Below are 27,426 nucleotides of genomic sequence, written 5' to 3' on the forward strand. Positions count from 1 at the left end.
ATCCATTGATGGACATTTAGGTTGATTCAATATCTTGGCTGTTGGGAATAATGCTGCAATGAACATGGAAGTGTGGATATCTTTATGACATACTGATTTCATATACTTTGGATGTCTTCCCAGAATTGGACTTACTGGATTTTTATGGTAGTTTTATTTTTAACTTTTTGAGGAAACTTCATACTGTTTTCCACAATGATTGTATAAATGGCTAAACAGATGTGGGAATGGCTGTGCAATCCCACCAGCAATGTACAATGGCTCTCTTTTCTTTACATCCTCACCAACATTCATCTTTTCCTTTTGATAATTGCTATTCTAACAGGTGTGTGGTAGTATCTCATTGTGGTTATAATTTACATTTCGTTGATAATTAGTGATAGGAAGCATTTTGTCTTATAGCTGTTGACCATTTGAATGCCTTCTTTTGAGAAATATGTATTCTTTTCCTTTGGCCATTTTTAAACTGAGTCATTTGTCTTCTCATTATTCAGTTGTTTGAGTTAGTTATATATTTTGGAAATTGACCCTTTGTCAGATGTATGATTTGCAAATATTTTCTCTTATATTGTAGGTTGTCTCTTCACTCAGTTGATTGTTTCTTTTGCTGTGCAGAAGCTTTTTAGTTTGATGTAACCCCATTAGTCTATTCTTGCTTTTGCTGCCTGTGTTTATGGGTTCATACTTTTTAGAAAAGTTACCCAAACCAGTGTTGTGTAGTGTTTTTCCCTGTTTTTCTTTAATATTTCTACAGATTTAGGCTTTATGTTTAAGCATTTGATTCATTTTGTGTTGATTTTTATGTATGCTGTAAGGTAAATTTCCAATTTTATTTTTTATATATAGATATTCAGTTTTCTCAACAACATTTATTGAAGAGTCTGCTATTTTTTTCATTTTCTGTTACTGATATCTTTGTCAAAAATGAATTGACCATACATGCATGGCCTCATTTCTGGGTTCTCTATTCTGTTCCATTGGTCAATGAATCTACAGTTGACCCTTGAACAATGCAGAGGATAAGGACATCGACCTCCATGCACAGTCAAAAATCTGTGTATAACTTTCAATTCACCCCAAACTTAACTACTGATACCCTACTATTGATAAGAATAATTACAGATAGCATAAACAGTAGGTTGACACATGATTTTTTAAATGCTATGTATATTATATACTCTATTCTTACAATAAAGTAAGCTAGGAAAATAAAATGTTATTAAGATATAATAAGTAATAAAAATATATTTACTATTCATTAAGTGCAATCGGATCATCATACAGTTCTTCATTCTTGTCTTCATGTTAAGTAGGCTGAGGAGGAGAGCAAAGTTGGTCTTGCTGTCTCAGAATTGTCAGTGGCAGAAATAAATCTATATATAAGTGGGCATGTGCAGTTCAAACTTGTGTTGTTCAAAGGTCAACTGTATTTCAATGCCAGTACTATGTTGTTTTAATTGTTATTGCTTTGCAGTGCAGTTTGAAATCAGGTAGCATGATGTTCCCAGGTTTGTTCTTGCTCAGTATTGTCTTGGTTATTCGATGCTTTTTGTGCTTCCATATACATTTTATAATTTTTTTCCCTTTTTATAAAAAATGGCATTGGAATTTTGATAGGGATTGTTTGAAATTTGTAGATAACTTTGGGTAGTATGGACATTTCAACAATATTAATTCTTTCAATTCATGAGCATGGGATATCTTTTCATTTATTTATTTCTGTTTCAATTTTTTTCATTAATATTTTATAGTTTTCAGTGTGCAGGTCTTTCATCTCCTTTGTTAAATTTATCCTTAAGGATTTTATTTTTGTAGCTATTGTAAATGAGATTTTTATCTTTATGTCTTTTCCAGAAGAAATAGTATATAAAAATCATTACTAGTTTTGGTGTGTTGATTTTGTACCCTGCAACTTTATTATATTCATTTATTGATTCTAATAGTTTTTTTTTGGTGCAATCATTAGGGATTTTTATGTATAAAATTATACCATCAGCAAACAGATAAAATTTCACTTCTTCCATTCCTATTTGAATGACTTTCATTTCTTTTTCTGCCTAATTGTCTGATGATGACTTCTAATGCTATGTTGAATGTAAGTGGGGAGAGTGAGTATCTTTGTCTTTTTCCAGGTCTTGAACCCAGAAAGTCCTTTGAATTTCACCCCTCATATAATGTAAGCTGTGGGCTTATAATATGTGGCCCTTATTGTGTTTAGGTACATTATTTCTACATCTAATTTGTTGAGAGTTTTACTCATAAAAGAATGTTGTATTTTATCGAATGCTTTTTCTGGATCTAATGAGATAATCATGTTGTTTTTGGTCTACTAATGGTATGTATCACATGTATTGATTTGCATATGTTGAACAATTCTTGTAACCTCGGGATAAATCCCAATTGATCATCATAAATGACCCTTTTAATGCGTTGTTAAATTTGTTTTTCGCCAGCATTTTGTTGAGAATTTTTGCACTTATGCTCATCAAAGATATGAACTTGTAGGTCTGTAGTTGTCTTTCCTTGTGATGTCTTTTCCTGGCTTTGGTATCAGGGTAATTCCAGACTTGTGAAAAGGATATAAACATGCCGTCTTCTTTGATTTTTTGAAAGAGCTTGCAAAGGACTGATATTAGTTCATTAAATATTTGGTAGAATTCCGTAATGAAGCCTTAAGGTCTGTGGCTTTTTTATTTATTTATTTATTTATTTTGGAAGGCTTTTTATTCCTAATTCAAGCTCCTTACTTGTTATTGGTCCATTCAGATTTTCTCTTGCTTCATGATTCAGCTTTGTTAGGTTTTATGTGTCTATAAATGTATTCATTTATTCATTGTTGTTTAACTTATTGCCATCTTGTTCATAATAGTCTCTTATGATCCTTTTGGTTTTCATGGTATCAGGTGTAATGTCTCCTCTTTATCCTCTTTAATTTCTGATTTTATTTATTTGAGTCTTCTTTCTTTTTTCTTAGTTTAACTAAAAGTTTGTAAATTTTCTTTATCTTTTCAAAAAAACAACTCTTACTGTCACTGATCTTTGTATTGTTTTACTAGACTCTTATTTATTTCTGCTCTGACCTTTACTTTTATTTCTTCTACTACTTTTGGGCTTAGTTTCTTTTTCTTTTTCTTGTTTTTTTGAGGTGTAACATGAAGTTGTTTATTTGAGATCTATGTTTTTTTATGTAGGCATTTATTACTATAAATTTTCCTCTAAGAATTGCCTTTGCAGCATCCTGTAAGTGTTGATATGTTATGTTTTAATTTTTATTTGTCTAAAATATTTTTTATTTCCCTTTTAATTTTTTGTTGACCTATTTGTTATTCAGGGCATGTTGTTCAATTTCTATATATTTGATAACACCTTGAAGTTCCTCCTATTACTTATTTCTAGTTTCATCATGTGGTCAGACAAGATACTTGACATGATTTAAATCTTTTGTAAATTTATGAAGACTTTTCTTTTGACTTAACATAGCATTTATCCTAGTGAGTGTTTTGTGTACACTTGAAAAAAACGTGTATTCTAGTACTGTTGGATGGAATGGTCTGCATATTTCTGTAAAGGTCAACTTAGTTTAAACTGTTGTTAATGTCCATTGTTTCTTTATGAATTTTCTCCTTTAATGATCTATCCTTTACTAAAAGTGAAACATTGAAGTCCTCCCATTGTTATTGTATTGTATTTTATCTCTCCCTTCAGATATTTTACTATTTGCTTTATATATTTAGGTGTTCCAATATTGGGTGCATATATATTTACAACTGTTACATCTACTTGATTACATTGACCTTATTATAATTATATAATTTCCAACTTTGTCTCTTTTACAGTTTTTGACTTATGTTCTATTTTGTCTAATATAGGTATAGTTACTCCTGCTTTATTTTGGCTTCAGTGTATAGGGAATATCTTTTTCCACCCCTTTACTTTGAGTCTATATGTCTGCTAAAAGGTAAAATTAATCTCTTTTAGACAGCACATAATAGGAGTTCTCTTTTTTATTTTATTTTATTTATTATTATTTTTTAAATTATACTTTAAGATCTAACCATATGTGCACAACGTGTAAGTTTATTATATAGATATACCTGTGCTATGTTGGTTTGCTGCACCCATCAACTCGTCATTTACATTAGTTATTTCTCCTAATGCTATCCCTCTCCCATCCCCAACTCCCCAACAGGCCCCAGTGTGTGATGTTCCCCACCCTGTATCCAGTTCCCACCTATGAGTGAGAACATGTGGTGTTTGGTTTTCTGTCCTTGTGATAGTTTGCTGAGAATGATGGTTTTCAGCTTCATCCATGTCCCTGTAAAGGACATGAACTCATCCTTTTTTATGGCTGCATAATATTCTATTGTGTACATGTGCCACATTTTCTTAATCCAGTCTATCATTGATGGACATTTGGGTTGATTCCAAGTCTTTGCTGTTGTGAATAGTGCCACAATAAACATACGTGTGCATATGCCTTTATAGTAGCATGATTTATAATCCTTTGGGTATATACCCAGTAATGGGATTGCTTGGTCAAATGGTATTTCTAGTTCTAGATCCTTGAGGAATCGCCACACTGTCTTCCAAGGAATTCTTTTTTCTTAATCCATTTAGTCACTCTATGTCTTTTCATTGGAAAATTTAATCTCTTTACATTCAAGATGATTATTCATAGCTAAGAATTTACTACTGATATTTTGTTCATTGTTTTCTGTTTTGTTTTGTTTTTGGAGATCCTTCATTCTTTTCTTCCCTAGGCTAGCTAAGAATTCAAGCTAAGTAGAACTTCCCATGGCTTCTAGGAGCAAGCAGCTCAGCCTTGCAGTTGGGCAATGCTCCTATCTGGTACCTCTGATCAAGTACTACTGCTGGCAAGTACGCAGAGCTACCATCAAGATCTCCATACTGATTATTGTGGGCTCCACTTCCTTGCTTTGTGTTAACCTCACCTCACATGGTCTAGCCATGCCAATTTCTCCTGCTGTTCCCATGATGTGTGACTGGAGTAACATTTCTGGAAAGTGTCTCAGAATGATAGGAAAGCTGGATGTCTGCCTCCAGTTCTCTTTTTCCTCTGTAGAAACTGACCCCTAGAAATCTTTTCTGTGCAGTGCTGTTCCCGTTTGTGTGAAGAGAGAAGATGACATAGTCAAAGTGACACTGCTTCTTCTACTCTGGTTTTTATTCTGTTTTCTGAGTTGTACTGGAGACTTAGGCATATTTCCAATTTGAAGCGTTTTCACTAAGGTGTTCTTGTCTGTGCATAATAGCTAGTTGAACTTTATTTGGGAAGTAATAAAGCTTGGGACCTCCTATTCTGCCGTTTTGTTGATCCATATGCATTTTAAATGATTTAATCAGGTTATATTATATTTTTTTTCCTTTTTTTTTTTCTTTTCTATAGCTGTCATGGGTTACCCTGAGCTCCCTGTGGAAAATCCTATCTACTTTCCTTTCCCCAGTATGTTAAGGTTTTTACTACCTAGGGGATCTGGGAAAAAATATCGGGGAGGATTCTCATGTCTTTCCTTCAGTAAATGTTTTAGACCTCTACTCAGTCTTTTATCACAAGGCTACTCTTTGGGCATTTTAACTATTTAATTTTTAAAGTGCCTTTGAAATGTGTGGAGAAAACCCTGCAACTGGGTGTGATTTATCCTTATATTTGCAGTTTCCCAAGGCTTCACTATTATCTGATTAGACCACACAAGACACTATTTTGTTAATAATATGTAGTTGAATTGTCCTTGGTGCTCAGTTGCATTTAATTTTGCACACCAGTGTTCATATCTTTTCAGATGCCTGTCTTTCCTTAGAGTTTGGGCAAGTTGTTTGGTTGGTTACCTTGCAATGTCAGTTGTCTGGGGAACTCAGAAAGTTATATATTTGTAAATTATCCTTTTTTAAATTGTTAAATTGTAAGCGCTATGTTATATACATCGTTCTATATTTCATATTAAACAGAAATTTTGAACTTCTACCAAAATTTATTGAAATTTTCAAGAGTATATTTTACCATAGATTTTCTAATATTAAGACAAATTATTGCCTTCTTGTTATATGTTGTTTGTTTGTAATGATCCTCTAAATATTTTCCTGAATTCTACTTGTTAAAATATTATTATTTTTAATTCATAAGTGAGTTTTTAAAATAATGATATTTTTGTGCCTTCTCATCCAGGCTTATTGTCAGCGTCTTTGTGGATTCACAAAGAGCATTTGTCTTTTTTCTTCACTCTCCTTTCTTGAAAAATTTGAATACAACAGAAATAATTTATTCTAATATGCTTTGAAAGAATCATCTTATAAATGGTCTTCAGAATATTCCTTTTAGTGGGTGACATTTGATTGTTGAAGTTTCCTGAATTGCTTTCATTGTCATTAGGCTATCTATCTCTTTGACATATTTTTCAAACCAAGATGTCCTAGGAAATATTATTGTATCCAGGAATTCAAAAATAGTTGCATAAAGTTTAGGAAAGTACTCATCTGTGATTTTTCTATTCTCTTACTAATTTTATGATGATTTTCCTATTTCACTTTAAATTTTAAATACTTACATGCTTTTCTATTTTCATTTTTATTACATTATTTTCCTTTCTTCCTAAGTGCATTTTATTGCTATATGAGTAATATTTACTTTACACTGTATTTACCAGAAATTAAGTTACTTTCACAACTGGCTTTATAAATTTCAGACAATGTTTACTCTTTGATGCAGAAATGAGGAAATGATTGCAATTGCATGTTTTTGATTTATTTTATTAGTATTTTACTTTTATGGTTGAGCATACTTATCTTTATAATGTTTTATCATGGGTATTATCTTCATTATGTGCTTACGTTAATTCATAGATGGATATTTGTCTTTTTGCTGGGATATCTCCTTTTCAATTTTAGCTGGATTGTGCTGTCATGTAATTTTCAAAGAAGACTCCTGGATTCTGAATTTCTACTTGTTTCTTATATATGGGAGTAGCAAGATAATATACCGTGTTAAGGAATCTTACCTTAGAAAAGCTTTAGATAGTGTTCCACTGTTATTTAATATAATCAGTTCTTTTGAAAATAAAAACAAAAACAAAACAAAAGGTTGATCTCAATGTTTTCCATTGTTGTCTCCTGGAGTTATTTGTGCCTGTCTTCCTCTTCCCCCAATGTACTTGAAATATCTTAGCTTTCTCCATAAATCTAATAATATTTTCTACATTTGTATTAATTATTTATCTATTATCTCTACTACTCACACTCTGGGTTTCTTGGGGCTTTCAATCTATGAATGTACTTGTCCTTCATTTTCAAAAAAAATTATTCTATATGTAAAATGTTAGAATGCCTTTCACTTAACATGAAATAATAGATAAGAAATAAACATGAATGTTATCATGTCTTCCACCTAACACTGGATTAAAAAACAGTTTATTTTATTTTTCTTTTGGACATAGAGTCTCACTCTATCATCCAGGCTGGAGTACAGTGGCGCAATCTCAGCTCACTGCAACCTCGGTCTCCCAGGTTCAAGAAATTCTCCTGCCTCAGCCTCCCAGGTAGCTGGGATTATAGGCACGTGCCACCACGCCAAGCTAATTTTTGTATTTTTAGTAGAGACAGAGTTTCATCATGTTGGCCATGCTGACCTCAAACTCCTGACCTCAGGTGATCCTCCCACCTCAGACTCCCAAAGTGCTGGGATTACAGGTGTGAGTCACCACACTCAACCAAAAAAGAAACTTTGAGGGAATTAAAAGTATTCTCTTTTTTAAGCTGTATTTTAGTTTATATTTTCACTTTTAGTCATTTTAAAAAGTACTAGATACTTTTGATAATTAGCTCAAAATTCTACTTGTGAGGATAAACCAGTTTAGAGTTATACAAACACTTCATTGATATTGTTTATTTCATCATGTCTCTGGTATTAACTACTCATATCATTTACAATAATTTTATTCCTAATTTTTGGATAAAATAATTGATATTCAGAGATTTAAAAGCAGTAAATAAATGTAAATCAATTTAGCATTTAGTGTCATGATCGAACTTAGTATTTAGTGCCATGATTAAACATAATCTAATCAAACTTATGTTTCTCTGCTCAGATATCATGTCTGTGGTTGAATATGTTATTTTAAAACATGCAAGTGAAGGTGAGCTATTTTTTATTAATAAAAATATCCAGCACTAAATAATGCTTGCATTTATTGCAATTTCTTTAAAAATTTGCTTTCTTTTTCTTTTGTGTCTTCTCTAATAAGGATATAAATACATTTAATCTAAGGAAGACTAAAATATACTCATTGCTCCGTAACTTCTATGGCAATGTTATATTTTGTTGCACATAAATATTTTCATTAATATCTATACTCAAACTTTTGTAGTGTCTATGGAAAACTATATAACACATTTAATGAAATTATTGAAAAATGAGAGAAATAATAAGCACTGTTTAGAAAACTGTTTACCAAATGGTTCAAGTCTTTGTATAAGTAGTATTTGTTGGCTTCAAACTCCATGCAAATAAATCTTTAAAATCTGTATAGTAAGAAAAGACATCATGAAAATCTATGTAAAATGACATTTGTTGAATTCTAGCTCCTGTTAAAATTCCCTGTCCTATATAAGAGTAACATCTTGTAATTTAAACTATCTTTTCTGAGTACGTCAGCAGAAGTAGTATTCATTAAGTTGATATAGATCTTTTCCTAACCTTAACCAGACTTGCAAGTACAAGTTTAGCAGAGTATTTATATGGTAAGCATACTGAAACTGCTTACTATATAAAGTGCAACCTGTGCTATCTCTTTCAAATTATGTGTTTTGGATCTCACTTTTTTTGAAGAAAGAGCTATAACTCAATCTCTTTTCTCACAATTTCAGCAAAATCTTAACCTGAAACACAAAGTCTAGATAAATAACCTAGATTTTGAATATACAGCTTGGTGGGACTAAGATCATATAATTTGTGTTATAATGACAAGATGAAGAACTAATATGAGAAATAACGAGTGAGTGGCAATCTTATGTTAATATAGGCAAGTTTTAATTTTGTATGTCACTAAAAACTTTATGTAGAAATAAAGTATTTTTTTGTGAAACTATAAATCACTGTAATTATTTTATTAGAAATGGAAATGTGGTTTCCAAACACTTAACCAAATTTATTTTTTGTTTCTCTTTCATAAACTTACTTTAATATTAGGGGCTTATTTATATAGTTACTTTATAATAATCTGTTAGTAACTTATGCTTGTTCTCTCATATCTCCCAGGTAACTAAAGTAAAAACAAAACAAAACTAAATCTACATCCTTCTTCCCTTTTACCTATAAACTATCTCATTATCTCTCATTTGTCCTTAATGACAATTTTTCATTCCCTTTGGCTATTAACTAACTGATAGCTGATGGACAAATGTGAAATTATTCTCACCACCAATCCTCATGTTCATTTTAAGATTATAAATCTTTCAAGACTCTTTTGCATAAACAACCTGACCAGTAATACTTCTATATAATTGCTCTTTTAACTAAAAATGTACAATGCTTTTGTCTGTATTGTACAGTTGCCTTGCTTTTTACAGGTATTTACCATATTATTATATTTTTGATTCATGATATTCTTTGCTTTGTATTCTGTTAGCTCTCATTCATCAAACACAAATCTTTCCTATTTATATTTTATTTATCATTCCAAATATTGCTTGCAAAAAGTTTAATTCCATTTATTCAATGAGTAAATTGACTTTTTCAGTCTTTGTGTGTGTGTGTGTGTGCGTGCGTGCCTGGTTGCAAGATTTAATAGAGTGGAAACAGAGCTCGCATAAAATGGGAGGGGACCCAAAAGGGGTTGTGGCTCCCTGCTCGAATGCCTGGGTTTACATCCTGATCATTGTCTCTCCCCCTGTGCTCTCAGGTGATGTATGATTTGATTATTTCTTTACCTCCTGCTTTAGCCTAATTTGTATTTTAATGAGCTCTCTGCTACCTGAGTGGTCGGGTATGAGCTGAGTTACAAGCCCCGTGTTTAAAGGTGGGTGCGGTCACTTTCCCCAGCTAGGCTGAGGAATTCTTAGTCGGCCTAGGAAATCCAGCTAGTCCTGTCTCTTAGTCCCCCCTCTCAACAGGAAAACCCGAGTGCTGTTGGGGAGGTTGACTGACGACCACTCTTAACTGCTTCCTGCTAAATTGGGGCATAGTAGGAGTGGTGCAGTTGAGATTTCCTCGGAAGGGGTGCCTTTGATGTCATTAACATTGAAGCATGGGCTAACAGGCTGGTCCAGGGGTCCGCAGTAGATCTTAGTCATGGACTGCATCTGGGGCTCCATTTGAATAACTATTTGTAGTTTTACAGCTTTGATTCTGGAAGAGACAAACTTAACAAAGAGGTTAAAGATAGAGGGATTGAAATGTGTGGCCTGAAGTGCAGAGGCATATGGGTGTGGGTGGTGAAAGTGGGGTTTCCTTTAGAAAAACTCCTATATGACAGGGCATCAATATTTCTGGGAAGCCGCATTCTCCATAGAAGCTCTTGGTAAGGGGAGCTACTGATAGTACAGCGGCATGGAGGAGGTGCAGTGAGAATGAAAGGTTTGGTGAAGGGCTTTAAGTAATTTCCACTGGTTAGCTTCAGGCAAAGGTATTTTTCCTTCTTCGGTGGCTAGCCATCCTGAGGGGAGGAAACTATGTCCTCATGAGGTTCCCCATTCTATTTCTTCTGCTGAGTACTGGGGCTTGGTTTCCTGGAGGTGATTACCCCATACTAGGGGTCCTTCTATAAGCATTTCTAATGGAGGGTCCCACCTTGCAGCTCTTTTGGTTTCAATATCTGCTTGACAAAATAAAATAATTTCCTTCTATTTCCGAGTGAGGGTTATTAGTTCTGCCAGCTGAGCGCTAGTTCCTGGAGTGACGGGATTACTTTCAAGTATTCTATTATTACTGACCACCACATACCCTGCTTTTTAAAGTTCTTTTTCTACAAAGGAACTTCCATCAGTATACAAGTTGAGGTCAGGATCAGTCAAGGGAACCTCTAGAAGGTCCCTTCGAGTGGTGTAGGTTTGAGCAATCACTTGTTGACAGTTATGTTCTATCTTTTCTTTATTGTTTGGAAGAAATGTGGCTGGGTTAAGAGTTGCACATGTTTGCAGTAGCAGCACTGGCCCTTTAAGTAATAGAGCCTGATATTTAAGCAAAAGGTTGTCTGACAGCCACAAGTCTCCTTTAGCAGTGAGTGTGCCATTTATGTCATAAGATGTCCACACAATAAGATCTCTTCCTTGTATTATTTTAACTGCTTCAGATACTAAGACTGCTACTGCCACCATTACCCATAAACAATGAAGCCAATCCTTTGCCACTACATCAGTTTCCTTAGTTAGGTATGCCACGGGTTGCAAGTTGGTCTCTTGGACCTGTGCAAGGGCTCCTAGAGCTATTCTTGTTTTTTCTGTGACATATAAAGAAAAGTCTTGTCCCATTGGCAGGCTTAATACTGGGGCTTGGATTATGGCCTTCTTTAGGGACTGGAAAGCCAATTCTGCTTCAGGTGTCCATCTTACTAAATGGGTATTGTCTTTCTGAGTTTCCTTAACTAGTGTATACAGTGGCCTGGCTATTTTGCCGTACCTGGGAATCCATATTTGGCAGAAGCCTGTTATGCCAAGAAACCCTCTTAGTTGCTCTAGGGTTTTTGGATGAAGATAAGCCAGTATAGGCTGGATACATTCTTTACTGAGGGCCCTGGTGCCTTTGGATAATTTTAGCCCTAAGTATTTAACTTGCTTTGAGCAGAGCTGAGCCTTTGGTTTGGAAACCTTATAGCCACAGGTAGCGAGTAAATTTAAGAGTGTTTGGGTGGCTTGATGGCACAAGGTTTCTGAACAGGCGGGTAAAAGTAAATCATCCGCATACCAAAGGACAAGAGTGTCCAGGTATGAGAACTGGCTCAAGTCTTGGGCTAATGCCTGGCCAAATAGATGGGGCTATCCCTGAACCCTTGGTGTAAAACAGTCCAGGTGAGTTGAGACATTGGTTTTGAACCATCTTCAAAGGCAAACAAGAATTGAGAGTCAGGATGTACAGGGATGCAGAAAAAGGCATCTTAAGGTTCAGGACTGTAAGCCACTCTGCTTCCTCTGGTATTTGGGAAAGGCGAGTATAAGGGTTAGATACAGCTGGATATAGAGGGACAATGCTGAGATCTTGCCCTAATATCCACTGTCCGTTGGGTTTCTATACTCCTAAAATTGGAGTATTGCAGGGGCTATTGCATGGTTTTACTAGGCCTTGGGCTTTTAGGTCCTTCACAATTTTTTGGAATCCTTGTTGAGCCTCGGGTCTAAGGGGATACTGCCTTTGGTAGGGAAAGGAGGTGGAATCCTTTAGTTTAACTTGAACAGGATGGGCATTCTTTGCTCATCCATATTGTCCTTCTGTTGCCCAGACTTCAGGATTATTTCCTACCTCAAGCAGGGGACAACAAACAGGTGTTCTTTCTCCTATGTTCAGGTGTATAATGGCCCCTGGTTTTGCTAGAATGTCTCTCCCTAACAAGGGAGTGGGGCTTTCAGGCATAATTAGAAAAGCATGTGAAAAGGGTAAAGTTCACCATCACAACTTAGTGGCTGGGAGAAGTATCTAGTGACTGGCTGTCCTAGGACCCATCGGATAGTGACAGGTCTGGAGGGCAGTTCTCCAGGACAGGAGAGTAAGACTGAGAAGGCTGCACCAGTGTCCAGGAGACAGTTAACCTCCTCGCCCTCAATGGTCAAGCATACCAGGGGCTCTGAGGGTGATGGTATGGGCTGGCACTTGCCCTGGGCACCCTCAGTCCTGCTGTTGGATCATCTGGTTAGTGGCTTCTGACTCAAAGGAGCTTCCTCCCTTGGGGCAGTTGGCCTTCCAGTGACACAAGGGGCATGGACGAGAGGGCAGCTTATTTGTATTTGGACAATCTTTTTTGAAGTGTCCTTGTAGGCACTGAAAGCAAGCCCTATTAGACATTCAATTTGCCCAGCCTTTCCACATTCCAGAACCTCCAAAGTCCGCTTGCCTGAGGGCCATGAATAAAGCGGTAGCCTTTATCTTGTCTCGTTTGTCCCACTCTGCCTGCTGCTCCTGATCTCTATTATAAAAAAACGAGGTTGCCAAGTTCAATAGGGTTTTTAAGTTTTGCTCTGGGCGTAAGGTGGACTTCTGAAGGTTTTTTTTTTTTTTATGTCTGCAGCTGACTGAGTGACAAACTTATCTTTTAAGATTATTTGGTCTTCAATAGAGTCAGGTGACAGAGAGGTGTACTTCTTAGTCTCTCCAGAAAGGCAGTAGGATTTTCTTCCTTCCCTTGTGTTATAGTGGACATCATTGAATAATTCATAGGTTTCTTCCTAGTTAGTTTTCCTTGGTCCTTCTTGCATGCAAGTTAGAAAATGTCTGTGGCACCAGTCTCCATGTTCTGATTCTGTGTCCCAGTGAGGGTCTACACTGGGAATTGCCTGCTTGCCTGTGGGGAATTGTTCTCTTTCCTCTGTTGTCATTCTGTCACTGACCTGACTGAGATACCAGAGATCGCCAAACTCTTGGGCTGCAGTTATGGCGGCACTTCTCTCATTTGGGGTTAGTGTCTGATTTAGCAGTAACATTGTATCTCTCCATGTCAGATTAAAGGATTGTCTAACCCTTGTAAAACATCAATATAGCCATCAGGGTTATTTGAGAATTTACCTAGTTCTATTTTAATTTGCTTTAAGTCTGACAGGGAAAAAGGTACATACACTCTGACTGGACTGAATTATCCAGAATACATCTTAGGGGTGTTTTTGCCTAAAGGGGAACATTTCTCATCTGAAAAAAAAAAAAAGAAAGAAATTGGGATGCTAGCACCCCCCCTAGTCATTTCGTAGTTATTTTTGTTGAGCATTAGTCTTAGAGTGTCCTCTATAGTCCTAGTGCTTATTCCTTTCTAGGGTGCATAACCACCCATGGACCTCTGCTTCGGATTAGTTATGCTCACCAATGTAGCAGTCCTGCACCTGTTTTCCTGCCTTTTTTGACCACAAAGAAAGGAGTCCGGGCTGTTGGATTCTAGTGGTCCTTTACCAGCATACCCAACATTGTCTTTGCACTCAGGAGTGAGTTTTAGAGCTGGGCTGTGTTCCTAAGTATTTCGTAACAACCCAGCTGCCCTATCAAGATGCATTCCCATAAGCAACAGTTCTCATGCAAATTCATGTCAGACAGGGTGTAGGTAACCTTTCGAGTAAGGATGGAGATAGTTTTTTGATTCTGTAAGTACTTTAAGGCTTGGCTGAGTGCAAACAGCTTGCACGTTTGAGCAGACCAATTATTAGGCAATTTTCCTAACTGCTTCCACAAGAGTCTCCCTATCAATTACTGAATACACATTCTGTTTTTTTTTTTTTGTTTTGTTTTGTTTTTTTGTTTTTTGTTTTTTTTTTTGTTTTTTTCCTCAATCACCTGGGAGGAGCCATCTACCATCTTGTCCTAAAGGGCGTTCCTCCTAGGTCTGGTTGGACCTGTGTTTGGTAATTAAGATTTAAATCCCCTGTTAGGAAATCTGCTGGGTTAAGGGGATTTTCAGTGGTTAATGTTAAATCACCTTTTTCTAACAGAATAGCCCCATACGTTAAGATTTTCAAATTAGTAAGCTACCTTTTGGTTTTTTGACTTAGAATAATTCTGAACTGGTGAGGTGTGCTCACAATGAGGTTTCCTCTGAAAGTTACTTTTCTACTTTGTTCTGTTAGCAAAGCAGTTGCCGCTACAGATTGAATGCATTTGGGCCATCCGTGGGTTCCTGGGTTAAGGATGTTTGATAGGAAGGCTACTGGTTGTCAGTGGTCTCAGTGTTTTCAGGCTAAGCCCTTGTTTACACTGATAACAAGGTAGTATTGGAGTCTTATAGGGTCATGGAGAAGACTTTCAATGATCAATCATAGGTTTTAAATTTACTCTGGCTTTTAAAGGAATAGGGCACACTATTTTTTCTTTACTATTTCTGTCTCTCTTTTTCTCTCTCCCTCTATTTTTCCTCTCTGTCTCTCTCTGTTTCTCTCCTTGACTTACTCAATTTGCTTTCATCCTGATCTATTATGTTGTGGTAGACCCAGTTCCAGTTGTTAAAATACTGGGTCATCAGTTCAAAGGCCCTGGCCAAGGAGCCAAGGCTTGGGGATTGTATTGCAGAGCGGTAAGCTGGGTACAAATTGAGGTAGGAGAGCATCTTACACAATGGGATAGCAATCCCCTTAGCCATTTACAAACTTGGGGCGCTTGCAAGGGTGGTGGAGAACAAGTCCCACATAACTGCGCATCTTGAGAGCTGTATGCCTAAATTGGGAGGGACACAAGGGACAAGACTCCCTGGGTTCATAGCCAAGACGCCTAAGGGCACAGCGTAGAGCTTCCTTAGATTTCTTTGGAGATACAACTTGCTCTAATACTTGGGAGACGAAATGAAAGTATGAACAATTAGTACCTAGGAAGCAGGGATTGGATGAAGTAGATTCAGAGGTAAGGAGAATTTTGGGGTTATATTTTCAAGAAAGTCATGGTCAGGACTGAGGAAGTATGGGTCAGAAGGAAAGGTAGGGGCGCATGCATGGGCGAATGTTGAGTAGAGACTTCTGGCTGCACTACGATCTCAACCAGCTAACATCAGGAGTTCGGGATGACAGCTTTCTGCCTCTAGTCGGCCTTCGGCTTCCCCAGGAAAATTGAAAGCAGAAGCTGATTCCAGACAGACCAACCCTCCCAACCCAGAAGGTTTGGAAGTTGTTAGAAAGCCCTTCCCCAGACAGCCTCACACCTGAGTCTTAAGTCTGGTGGCCACACTAATCATTTTTAACCAGCCTATAGGTGCCTAGTATTTTCCTCCAATTCTAAGGAAGGATAGGATAGAACAGCAAGTGAAAGTTGTCCAGTATTACTCACAACTTTGGAGGTCCCTTCATGGTTGCCAAAATGTTACCAGGGGGTTCTTGCTCCTAGAGCTCCCAAGATGGTGGCAAGCCTCTTTTTCTCTCAACTGGGTTTCTTGGCCTCATGGATTCCAAGAAATGAAATCTTGGGCCATGAAGTGAGTGTTATAGCTCTATTAGCAGCCGTGGGTCACAGAAGAGGACCGTGGAACCCAGCGACTAGTGTTCAGCTCGATTAGGATGAACCTGGGCACTTAGCCGTGCAGAAACAATGGCGAGCCTTTAGCCTGATGGGGAGTGGCAACGGGCGCCTCGTTGGATCAGAAGTGCAGTGCACAACCCCCCGGATTCGGAGGGGTGGAAGTCAGCGGCAGGTCTGCAAGGGTGGCAAACAGCAGTGGTGGACAGCGAGTGAAAGCTCAGCTCGAGCTGTAACAAATACAGACCAGAAGAGTGTGCAGTTGCAACATTTAACAGAGTGAAAACAGAGCTCCCATAAAATGAGAGGGGACCCAAAGGGGGTTGCCCTTTTTCAGTCTTTAAGTAAGTGTCACTCATACAAGATGAGAAGATCTAGGATTTTTCACCCAGATTTAGTCTGATAGTGAGTTCATGCTTGTAATCATTGCTTAGGTTTCACCCTATAGTATTGCAAGTCTCTGACAAAGTCAAAATTCTCAGAAGGCTGAATACAACTAAAATGTTTGAATCGGTTTGAAAGTACTTGATCCCCATCTGAGATGCAGGTAACCTCATGAACAGGCATCAGACAGGAGAAAATATTCAGCTTACTTTCATCCTCCCCACTCTTATTACAGTATATTAAATCTTTCCTCTCTCCATTATTCAATAACTGAATATTTCTTTAGATTCTCAGGCACTTTGGGAAGATTAATATTGTTAATATTATTTTTTCTTAATTGTTTTTCTCTTTAAATTACTTAACATTAATTTTTATTGTTATTTAGAAAGGACTTAAATCCATGCCTCTCATAGTATTTGAACACCCATCTGATATAAAAAATCCTCTGTTAGAGCCATCAGACATTAAAACCTTCATTGTTAAATTAAAAAAAATAAATAAATAAGGCTCCAAACAGGCAGGTTATTTGCCTAATGTTCTGCAGCTATTAGGAATGCTTCATTTGTTATCAACCTTAGTTAAGTTGGTATGAGGATCATTTTGAATAATTTCTCTAGCAACAGCTGAATATGGTATTTCCAACACTTCTCCTCTTATTTCTTACTGCTATTCTATATATCATCTTAAAAACATACGGAAGATGGAAGTTTCTGCACCTACAACAGCAACAACAACAAGTTTCAAAATTAAATCAAGAGACGTTTGGAATGAGTATATTATACAGCAGTGTAAATGCAAAACTAAAATAAAAAAATACAGTATAAGAAATGTTATTTTGTGTGTTATTTTTTGTGTACTCTTTACCTAGGTTCTCCAAATGACAATACACACACATATATATATACATACTCATAAATAAACACACACACACATAAACATGTATGTGTACATATACAGTGCTGCCTCTGGTGAAGTATTGTGGATGGGAAAGTGTTTAAGGGTGGTTGGCAGGGGACATTTTTGTAAATTTTTAAAAAATAAACTCCTTTGTACTATTTTTTAAATTATCTTCATGTATTTGTTTCAGAGATTTCAATGCATAGTTAAATTCATCTTCTTTTCTAGGAACTCTAGATTTCCTTTCCACTGCACTTAAAGCTCTATATTCTCTATAAAAAATATTTATCTATTTTATTTCTTAAAAATTGTGTGGGTACATAGTAGGTACCCACACAATTTTTTTGTGGGGTATATGCAATTTTGGGGGGTATATATTTATGGGGTATATGCAATTTTTTTTATCGTATGTTCTTTTTTTTTTTTTTGAGATAGAATCATGCTCTGTTGCCCAGGCTGGAGTGCAGTGGCACAATCTTGGTTCACTGCACACTCCACCTCCTGGGTTCATGCCATTCTCCTGCCTCAGCCTCCTGAGTAGTTGGGGCTACAGGCGCCCGCCACCACGCCTGGCTAATCTTTTTGTATTTTTAGCAGAGATGGGGTTTCACCGTGTTAGCCAGGATGGTCCCCATCTCCTGACCTCATGATCTGCCTGCCTCATCCTCCCAAAGTGCTGGGATTACAGGTGTGAGCCACCATGCTCAGTGTACATGTGATGCTTTTATGTAGACATGCAATAAACAATAATCATATGATGGAAAATAGGGTATCTGTCATCTCAAGCATTTATCCTTTGAGTTACAAACAATCCAATTATACTCTTTTAGTAATTTTTAAATATACATTAAATTACTGTTGACTACAGTCACCATCTTCAAACACTAGATCTTATTTATACTTTCTAAGAATATACATATTTTGTACCTATTAACAATCCCCGCTTTCCCTCTACACCCTCATTACCCTTCCCAGCCTGTGATAACCATTCTTTTACTCTTGATCTCCATGAGTTCAATTGTTTTGAATTTTGGCACCACAAATAAGTAAGAACATTCAAAGTTTGTCTTTCTATATCTAATTTTACCTACATAATGACCTCCAGTTTTATCCATGCTGTTGTAAATGACAAGATCACATTTTTTGTGACTGCATAGTATTTAATTGCATATATGTATTACATATTCTTCATCCAATCATCTGTTGATGAACATTTAGGTTGCTTCCAAATCTTGGCTATTGTGAACAGTGCTGTAACAAATATAGGAGTCCAGATGTAACTTCCGTATACAGATTTTCTTAGGGTATATACCCAACAGTAAGACTGTGGATTATATGGTAGCTTTATTTTCAGTTTCTTGAGGAAGTTCCAAACTGTCCTCCATAGTAGTTGTATTACTTTACATTCCAACCAACAGTGTACAAAGATTCCCTTTTTACCTGCATTTTTTATTGCCTATTTTTTGGATTAAAATTTTTTTTTTGACTGGAGTGAGATATATTGCTGTAGTTTGACTGGCATTTCTCTGATGACCAATGATATTGAGAATCTTCACATATGTATCTTTGCCATTTATATGTCTTCTTTTGAAAAATATCTATTCAAATGTGCAGAAGCTTTTTAACTTTATATGATCTCATTTGTCCATTTTTGCTTTAGTTGCCTGTGCTTATGGATATTATTCAAGAAATTTTTGCCCAGAACAATGTCCTGGAGAGTTTCCCCAATGTTTTCTTGTTGTAGTTTCATGGCTTGAGGTCTTAGATTTAAGTCTTTAATCCACTTTCATTTAATTTTTGTAAATAATGGGAGATGGGGTCAAGTTTTATTCTTCTACATATGTACACTGAGTTTTCAAGCACCATTTACTCAAGAGACAGTCTTTTCTTCAATGTATGTTCCTGGCACCTTTGTTGAAAGAGAGTTCAATGTAGGTGTATGGATTTGTTTCTCAGCTCTCTCTTCTGCCCCATTGGTCTGTGTGTCTCTTTTTATGCCACTACCATGCTGTTTGGTTACTATAACTCTGTAGTGTAATTTGAAGTCAGGTAATTTCTTTTTTGAAATTTCAAATTTGACTCCAGGTTTCTTCTTTTTTGTCAGTAGAGCTTTGCTATTCTGGGTCTTCTGTATTTCCATATAAATGTCAGGACTTTTGTTGTTGTTATTATTTCTGTGGAGAATGTCATTGGTATTTTGGTAAGGATTGTGTTGAATCTGTGGATTTTTTTGGGTAGTACAGACATTTTAACAATATGATTACTTCAATCCATGAACTCTTTTTTGTGTTCTCTAAGTGAATTACTAAGTATTTAATTTTATTTTTGTCTATTGTAAATGACATTACTTTTTAATATTTTTTTCAGATTTTTCACTCTTTTCATATAGAAATGCTACTAATTTTTCTATGTTGATTTTCTATTCTACTACTTTATTGAATTTATCAGTTCTATCATCTTTTAAGGGGAGTCTTTACATTTCCCCAAATATAAGCTCATGTCATCTGCAAACAGTAATAATTTGTCTTCTTCCATTTCAATTGGGATACTCTTTACTTTTTTCACTTGTCTGATAGCTCTAGCTAGGAATTCCTGTATTATGTTGAATAACAATGGAGAAGGTGGGCATTCTGTCATGTTCCAGATCTTAGAGGAAAGGATTTCAGTTTTTCCCCATTCAGTATGATACTATCTATGGATCTGTCATGCTTGGCTTTTATTTATTATGTTGAGGTATGTTCCTTCCATACCCAGTTTTGTGAGGGTGTTTTTATGAAGGAATGTTGAATTTTATCAAATGATTTTTCAGCATCATTCAAAATGATCACACATTCATTTTAATGATTGGACAATCTATTACCATTTGATTCAGCAATCCCACTACTGGGTATCTACACAGAGGAAAAGAAATTATTATATGAAAAGGGCACTTGCACATGCATGTTCATAGCAGCACAATTCACAATTGCACAACTATGGAACCAGTCCAAATGCTCATCAATCAATTAGTGGATAAAGAAAATGTGGTATATATATATACCATGGGATACTACTTAGCCATAGAAAAAGGAACACAATAATGGCATTCGTAGCAACCCAGATGACAACGAAAAACGTTATTCTAAGTGAAGTAACTTGGGAATGGGAAAACGAAATGTCATATAGTCTCAGTCATAAGTGGGAGCTAAACTATGAGGATGCAAAGGCATAAGAATGAGACAATGGACTTTGAGGAGTAGGTGTAAGTGTGGAAGTGAGGTGAGGAATAAAAAACTGCACATTGAGTACAGTGTACACTGGTCAGGTGATGGGTGCACCAAAATCTCAGAAATCACCACTAAAGAACTTATTCATGTAGCCAAACATCACCTGTCCCCCCCAAAAAAAACTATTGAAATAAAAACTAGAATTAAATAGATAAATAATAAATAACTTAAAAGTATTTTTTTTTTGTTATTCACTGTCTTTATATAATATTTCACATTGATTGATTTGCATATGTTGAGCCATCCTTACATCCCAGAAATAAATCTCACTTGGTCATGACAAATGATCTTTTAATGTGTTGTTGAATACAGTTTGCTAGTATTTTTTGCATTAATATTTATCAGAGATATTGGCCTGTAGTTTTCTCTTTTTGATGTGTGTTTGTTTGGTTTTGATATGAAGGTAATATTAGCCTTGTAGAATGAGTTTGAAAATATTCTCCCCTCCTCTATTTTCAGGATATTTGAGTATGGTTAGTATTAATTTTTAAAAAATTTTTGGTAGAATTCAGCAATAAAGCCATTGGTTCTCAGGTTTTCCTTTAGAGGGAGACTTTTTATTATAGCGTTGATCACATTACTTGCTATTGGTTGATTCAGGTTTTGGATTTCTTCATGATTTAATCTTGGTAGTTTTTATGTTTTAGGAATTTACACATTTCCTCTAGATTTTCCAATTAGGTGGCATAAAATTACTCATAGTAGCCACTAATGATCATTTGAATTTCTGCAGTATCAACTTTAATATCTTCTTTTTCATCTGTCATTGTATTTATTCGGATCTTCTCTCTCTCTCTCTCTCTCTCTTTCTCTCTCTTTCATCTGTTCTTGTATTTATTAGGATCTTTTCTCTCTCTCTCTCCCCCCACCCCCGTCTCTTTTTGTTAGTCTGGCTAAAATTTTGTCAATATTATTTATGTTTTCAGAAAAATCAACTTTTTTTGCTACATTGACTTTTTGGATTCTTTTCTTCACTTCAAATTCATTTATTTCTGCTCAGACCTTTATAATTATTTATCTTCCAGTAGTTTTAAGTGTGGTTTGCTTTTGCCCTCTTAGTTATTTTAGATGCACTGTCAAGTTATTTATTTAAAGTTTTTCTTCTTTTCTTCATGTAAGCATTTATGGCTATAATTTTCCTCTTAGTACTGCTTTCACATATTCCACAGGTTTTAGTATGTTGCACTTACATTATCATTTCTTTCAAGAAATTTTTCAATTTTTTCTTAATTTCTTCATGGATAAACTGGTCATTTGGGAACATATTGTTTAATTTCCATGTGTTTTTATAGTTTCCAAAGTTCCTCTTGTTGTTTTTATAGTTTTATTCCATTGTGATCAGAGAAGATGCTTGAAATTATTTCAATTTTTTCAATGTTTTAAGACGTTATCATTTGGTCTGTCTTTGAGAATAATCCATGCGCTGAGGAAAAGAATGTGTATTTTGCAGCTCTTGGATGAAATGTTTTGTAAATATCTATTAGATCCATTTGGTCTATAAGTGTAGATTAAATCTGATACTTCTTTGTTAATTTTGTGTCTGGAAGTTCTGTCTAATATTGAAAGTGGGATGTTGAAATCTGAAGCTATTATTTTATTAAGGTCTATCTTTTTAGCTCTAATAATATTTCCTTTATATATCTGGGTGCTCCAGTGTTGGGTGCATATATACATAAAATTGTTATATCTTCTTGCCGAATTCGACCCCTTTATCATTACATAAAATTTTCTTTGTCTCTTTTTATAGTTTTTGTTAGGAAATCTATTTTTTTTTTTTCTGATAGAAATATAGTGACTTCTGTTCTTTTGTGGTTTCCATCAACATGGAACATGTTTATTTTCAGTATATGTGTATATTTATAGGTGATGTGTGTTTCTTGTAGACAACAGATCATTGGGGTTTTGCGATTTTTTTTTTTTTTTAATTCTCTCAGCCACTCAATGTGTTTTGATTGGAGAGCTTACTTCACATCAATTTCATGTTATTATTGATAAGTAAGGACTTCCTCCTTCTTTTTCTTTTTTGTTGTGTTTTCCAGTGGTTTTGCAGTTTTATCCTTCTTCTTTTCTTCCTTCTTGTCTTCCTTTTAGTTAAGGTGATTTTCTCTGGTGATATGATTTAATTCTGTGTGTATTTGTTGTATGTTTTCAATTTGAGGCTATCCTGAAACTTGGAAATACTATATTATAAGTCATTGTTTTACTTATTTTTAAAAATTAAGAGTTTATTTTCTGTAAGGAGAGAACAATCAAACTGGGTAACTCTTATTGGCTATAATTAATACATACAAAGGTTTTTAAATTTTTTTAAAAAATTTGAAAATATTATGGATCATAGTATTATATATATTTATGGAGTACATGGGATGTTTTGATATAGGCATGTAATATGAAATAAGCACATCATGGAGAATGGAGTATTCATTTCCACAAGCATTTATCCTTTAAGTTACAAATAATTCAATTACACTATTTAAAAATGTATAATTGCTTTTTACTATAGTCACCCTTTTGTGCTATAAAATAATAGATCATATTCTTACAAACTATTAATATTATTTGTACCCATTAACTATCCCCATCCTCCCCTGTCAATCCCCCAGTACCTTTCCAAGCCTCTAGTAACCATCTTTCTACTGTCTATATCTATTTGTTCAATTGGTTTAATTTTTGGATCCCACAAATAAGTGAGGGCATGTGACATTTGTCTTTTTATACCTGGTTTATTTCACTCAGCATAATGATCTCCAGTTCTATCCATGTTGTTGCAAATGACCAGATTTCACTTTTTTTTTTTTTTTTTTTTTTGTGTGTGTGTGTGTGTGTGTGGCTGAATTATACACCATTGTGTATATGTACTATTTTTTTTAAATTTATTTATCTTTTGATGGATACTTAGGTTGCTTCCAAATATTAGCTATTGTAAACAGTGCTGCAACAAATGTAGGAGAACAGATATCTCTTCTATACACTGATTTCCTTTCTTTTGAGTATATACCCAGCAATCTCATTGCTGGATCACATAGTAGTTCAATTTTTCATTTTTTTTTTTTTTTTTTTTTTAGGAACTTCTGAAGAGTTTTCTATAGTGGTGCTGATAATTGACATTTCCACCAACACTGTAAAAGTGTTCCCTTTTCTCCACATCCTCACTAGTATTTGTTATTGCCTGTCTTTTAGATAAAAGTCATTTTAACTGGGGTGAGATTATATTTCATTGTAGTTTTGATTTGTATTTCTCCAATAATCAATAAAGTTGAGCACATTTTCATGTACTTGTTTGCCATTTCTATGTCTTCTACTGAGACATGTCTATTCAAATCTTTTGCACTTTTTTTTTTTTTTTTTTTTTTTTTTTTTTTTTTTTTTTTTTTTTTTTGATAGAGTCTCTCTCCATTGCCCAGGCTGTAGTGCAGTGGCACGATCTCAGATTACAGAGGTGTGAGCCACTGCACCTTGCCTTTTGCACATTTAAAAAATATAATTACTAGACTTTTTCCCATAGAGTAGTTGGAACTACTTATATATGCTGGTTATTGATCCCCTGTCAGACGGATAGTTTGAAAATATTTTCTCTGATTCTGTGGTTTGTCTCTTCACTTTTTTATTGCATCCTTTGCTGTGCAGAAGCTTTTTAACCTGATGTGATCCCCTTTCTCTATTTTTGCTTTGATTGTCTGTGCTTGCTACGTATTGCTCAAGAAATACCTAGACCAACATCCTGGAGATTTTCCCCAATGTCTACTTATAGTAGTGGCATAGTTTGTGGTCTTAAATTGGGTTAAATCTTTAATCCATTTTCATGTGATTTTTGCATATGGTGAGATGTAGGGTTTTAGTTCTGTTCTATTTCATATGGATATGCAGTTTTTCCAGCACCACTCATGGAAGACTCTGCCTTTTTTCTAGTGTATGCTCTTGGCACCTTTGTAAAAATTGAATTCTCTTTAGGTGTATGAATTTGTTTCTGGATTCTCTATTCAGTTCCATTGGTTCATGTGTCTGTTTTTATGCAGTGCCATGCTGTTTGGTTTACTATAACCCTATAGTATAATTTGAAGTCAGGTAATGTGGTTCCTCCAGCTTTATTATTTTTGTTTAGTTAAGATTTTTTTTTTTTTTTTTTGCCTGTCTTCCTTTAGTGGAGGTGATTTTCTTTTGTGGTATGATTTAATTTCTTGCTTTTAATTTTTGTGTGTCTATTGTATGATTTTTGGTTTGAGGTTACCATGAGGCTAGCCAGTACTGTATTATAATCCATTATTTTAAGCTGATAACAGCTTAACACTATTTGCATGAATACACAGACATGCAAAAAGAAAACTAACAAAATTCTACACCTTAATTTTATCCCCCCACATTTTAACTTTTTTGTTGTTTCTATTTTTATCTTTTTGTGTGACTATGTCTTGAAATGTCACTATGTTTAATACTTTTGATTGGTTCATTATTGTCTATCTACCTGGGATAATAGTAGTTTACATACCACAGTTATTGTGTTATAATATTTTGTGTTTGTTCTGTGCACTTACTATTACCAGTGAGTTTTGTATCTTCAGATGATTATTATTGCTCATTAATGTTCTTTTCTTTCTCATTGAAGTTCTCTTTTTAACATTTCTTTACAGACAGGCCTGTCACTACTGAAATCCCTCAGCTTTTGTTTGTCTATCAAAGTCCTTATTTCTCTTTCATGTTTGAAGTTTATTTTCACCACGTATACTACTCTAGGGTAAAAGTTATTTCTTTCAACACTTTTCTGCTCTGTATGGTTTCCACTGAAATGTCTGCTGCCAGGTGTATTGGCATTCCATTGTATGTTATTTGTTTCTTTTCTGTTGCTGCTTTTAGAATTGTTTCTTCATTTTGAACTTTGGGAATTTAATTATTAAATGCCTTGAGGTAGTCTTCTTTGTTTTAAATCTGCTTGGTGTTCTGTAATCTTCTAGTATTTGGATATTGATATCTTTCATTAGGTTGGGTAGTTCTTTCTCTACCTCCTATTTAAGGAAAATCACTTTTAGGTTTGCCTTTTTGAAGCTATTTTCCAGTTTCTGTAGTTATGCCTCTTTTTCTTTCTTTCTTTTTTTTTTGAATATCGGGACACAGTCTTACTCTGTCATCCAGACTAGAGTGCAGTTGTGTGATCTAGGCTCACTGCAATCTCTGACTCCTGGCTTCACGTGATTCTTGTGCCTTAGCCTCCTGAGTATCTGGGACTACAGGTGCATGCTGCCACATTCTGCTATTTTTTTTTTTTTTTTTTTTTTTTTTGGATTTTTAATAGAGAGGGGGTTTCACCATGTTGGCCAGACTGGTCACAAACTCCCAACTTGAGGTAATCCACCTGCCTCGGCTAACCAAAGTATGCCTCACCTTTTTTTTTTTTTTTTTTTTTTTTGAGATGGAGTCTCACTCTGTCTCCCAGGCTGGAGTGCAGTGGCCGGATCTTGGCTCATTGCAAGCTTCGCCTCCCAAGTTTATGCCATTCTCCTGCCTCAGCTTCCCGAGTAGCTGGGACTACAGGCTCCCGCCACCTTGCCTGGCTAGTTTTTTTTGTATTTTTTAGTAGAGACAGGGTTTCACCTTGTTAGCCAGGATGGTCTCGATCTCTTTACCTCATGGTCTGCCCGTCTTGGCCTCCCAAAGTGCTGGGATTACAGGCTTGAGCCACCGCACCTGGCCTGCCTCACTTTTTAAAATTATTTTTTTCTTTTATCTCCTGACTGTGTTTTTCCACATGGCTTGTCTTCAAGCTCATTATTTTTTCTTCTCCTTGATCCAGTCTTATATTTAAAGATTTTGATGCATTTTTCAGTGTGCCAGTTGCATTTTTCAGCTACAGAATTTTTGCTTGATTCATTTTAATAATTTCAATCCCTTTATTAAATTTATCTGATAGAATACTGAATCGCTTCTTTTTGTTATCTTGAGTTTCTTTGAGTTGCCTCAATATGGTTATTTTGAATTCTCTGTCTAAGGTGTCACATATCTCTGTTTCTTCAGGATTGGTTCCTGATATCTTAATTATTTCATTTAGTGAGGTCATGTTTTGCTGTATGATGTTGTTAGTATATGTTCTTTGGTGTCTGAGCATTGATGGGTTAGATATTTATTGTAGTCTTCATTGTCTGTGCTTCTTTGTAGCCATTTTTCTTGGGAAGGCTTTCCAGATATTTGAAAAACCCTGAGTGGTGTGATGTAAGCTGCATTTGCTTTAGGGGACACCCCAAGCCCAGTATCACTGTGGTTCTTGGTGGTCTTGGACCAGATTCAGGAGAATTCTCTGGATTCCCAGGTAGACTCTTGTAATTTTCCCTTACTTTCTCCCAAACATACGGAGTTTCTCCCTCTTTTTGGAGCCACCTTAAGATGGTGGTGGAGTGACATAATTAGCACCCCTATGACCACCAATACTGTGACTGCACCGAGTCAGATCTGAAGCCAGCACAGCACGGGTTTCTTATCTAAGGCCTGCTGTAACCACTGCCTGGGTACTGTGTATATTCACTGAAGGCCCTGGGGCTCTACATTCAGCAGGTGGCAAAACCAGCCAGTCCTGTGTCCTCTCCTTCAGGGTTGCAATGTCCCCCAGTCCTTAGGTTGGTCCAGAAGTGCCATTCTGGACTCAGGGGCTGAGAAGTCAAAAATCTTAGTCATCTACCTGCTGTTCTATTGTTTTGTAGCTTAGCTGTCAGTCAAACTACAAAATTCAGCCTTTCCCACTCTTTTCTCCCCTTTCCA

Source organism: Piliocolobus tephrosceles, chromosome 3 (assembly GCF_002776525.5).
Source record: "Piliocolobus tephrosceles isolate RC106 chromosome 3, ASM277652v3, whole genome shotgun sequence".
Lineage (NCBI taxonomy): Eukaryota > Metazoa > Chordata > Mammalia > Primates > Cercopithecidae > Piliocolobus > Piliocolobus tephrosceles.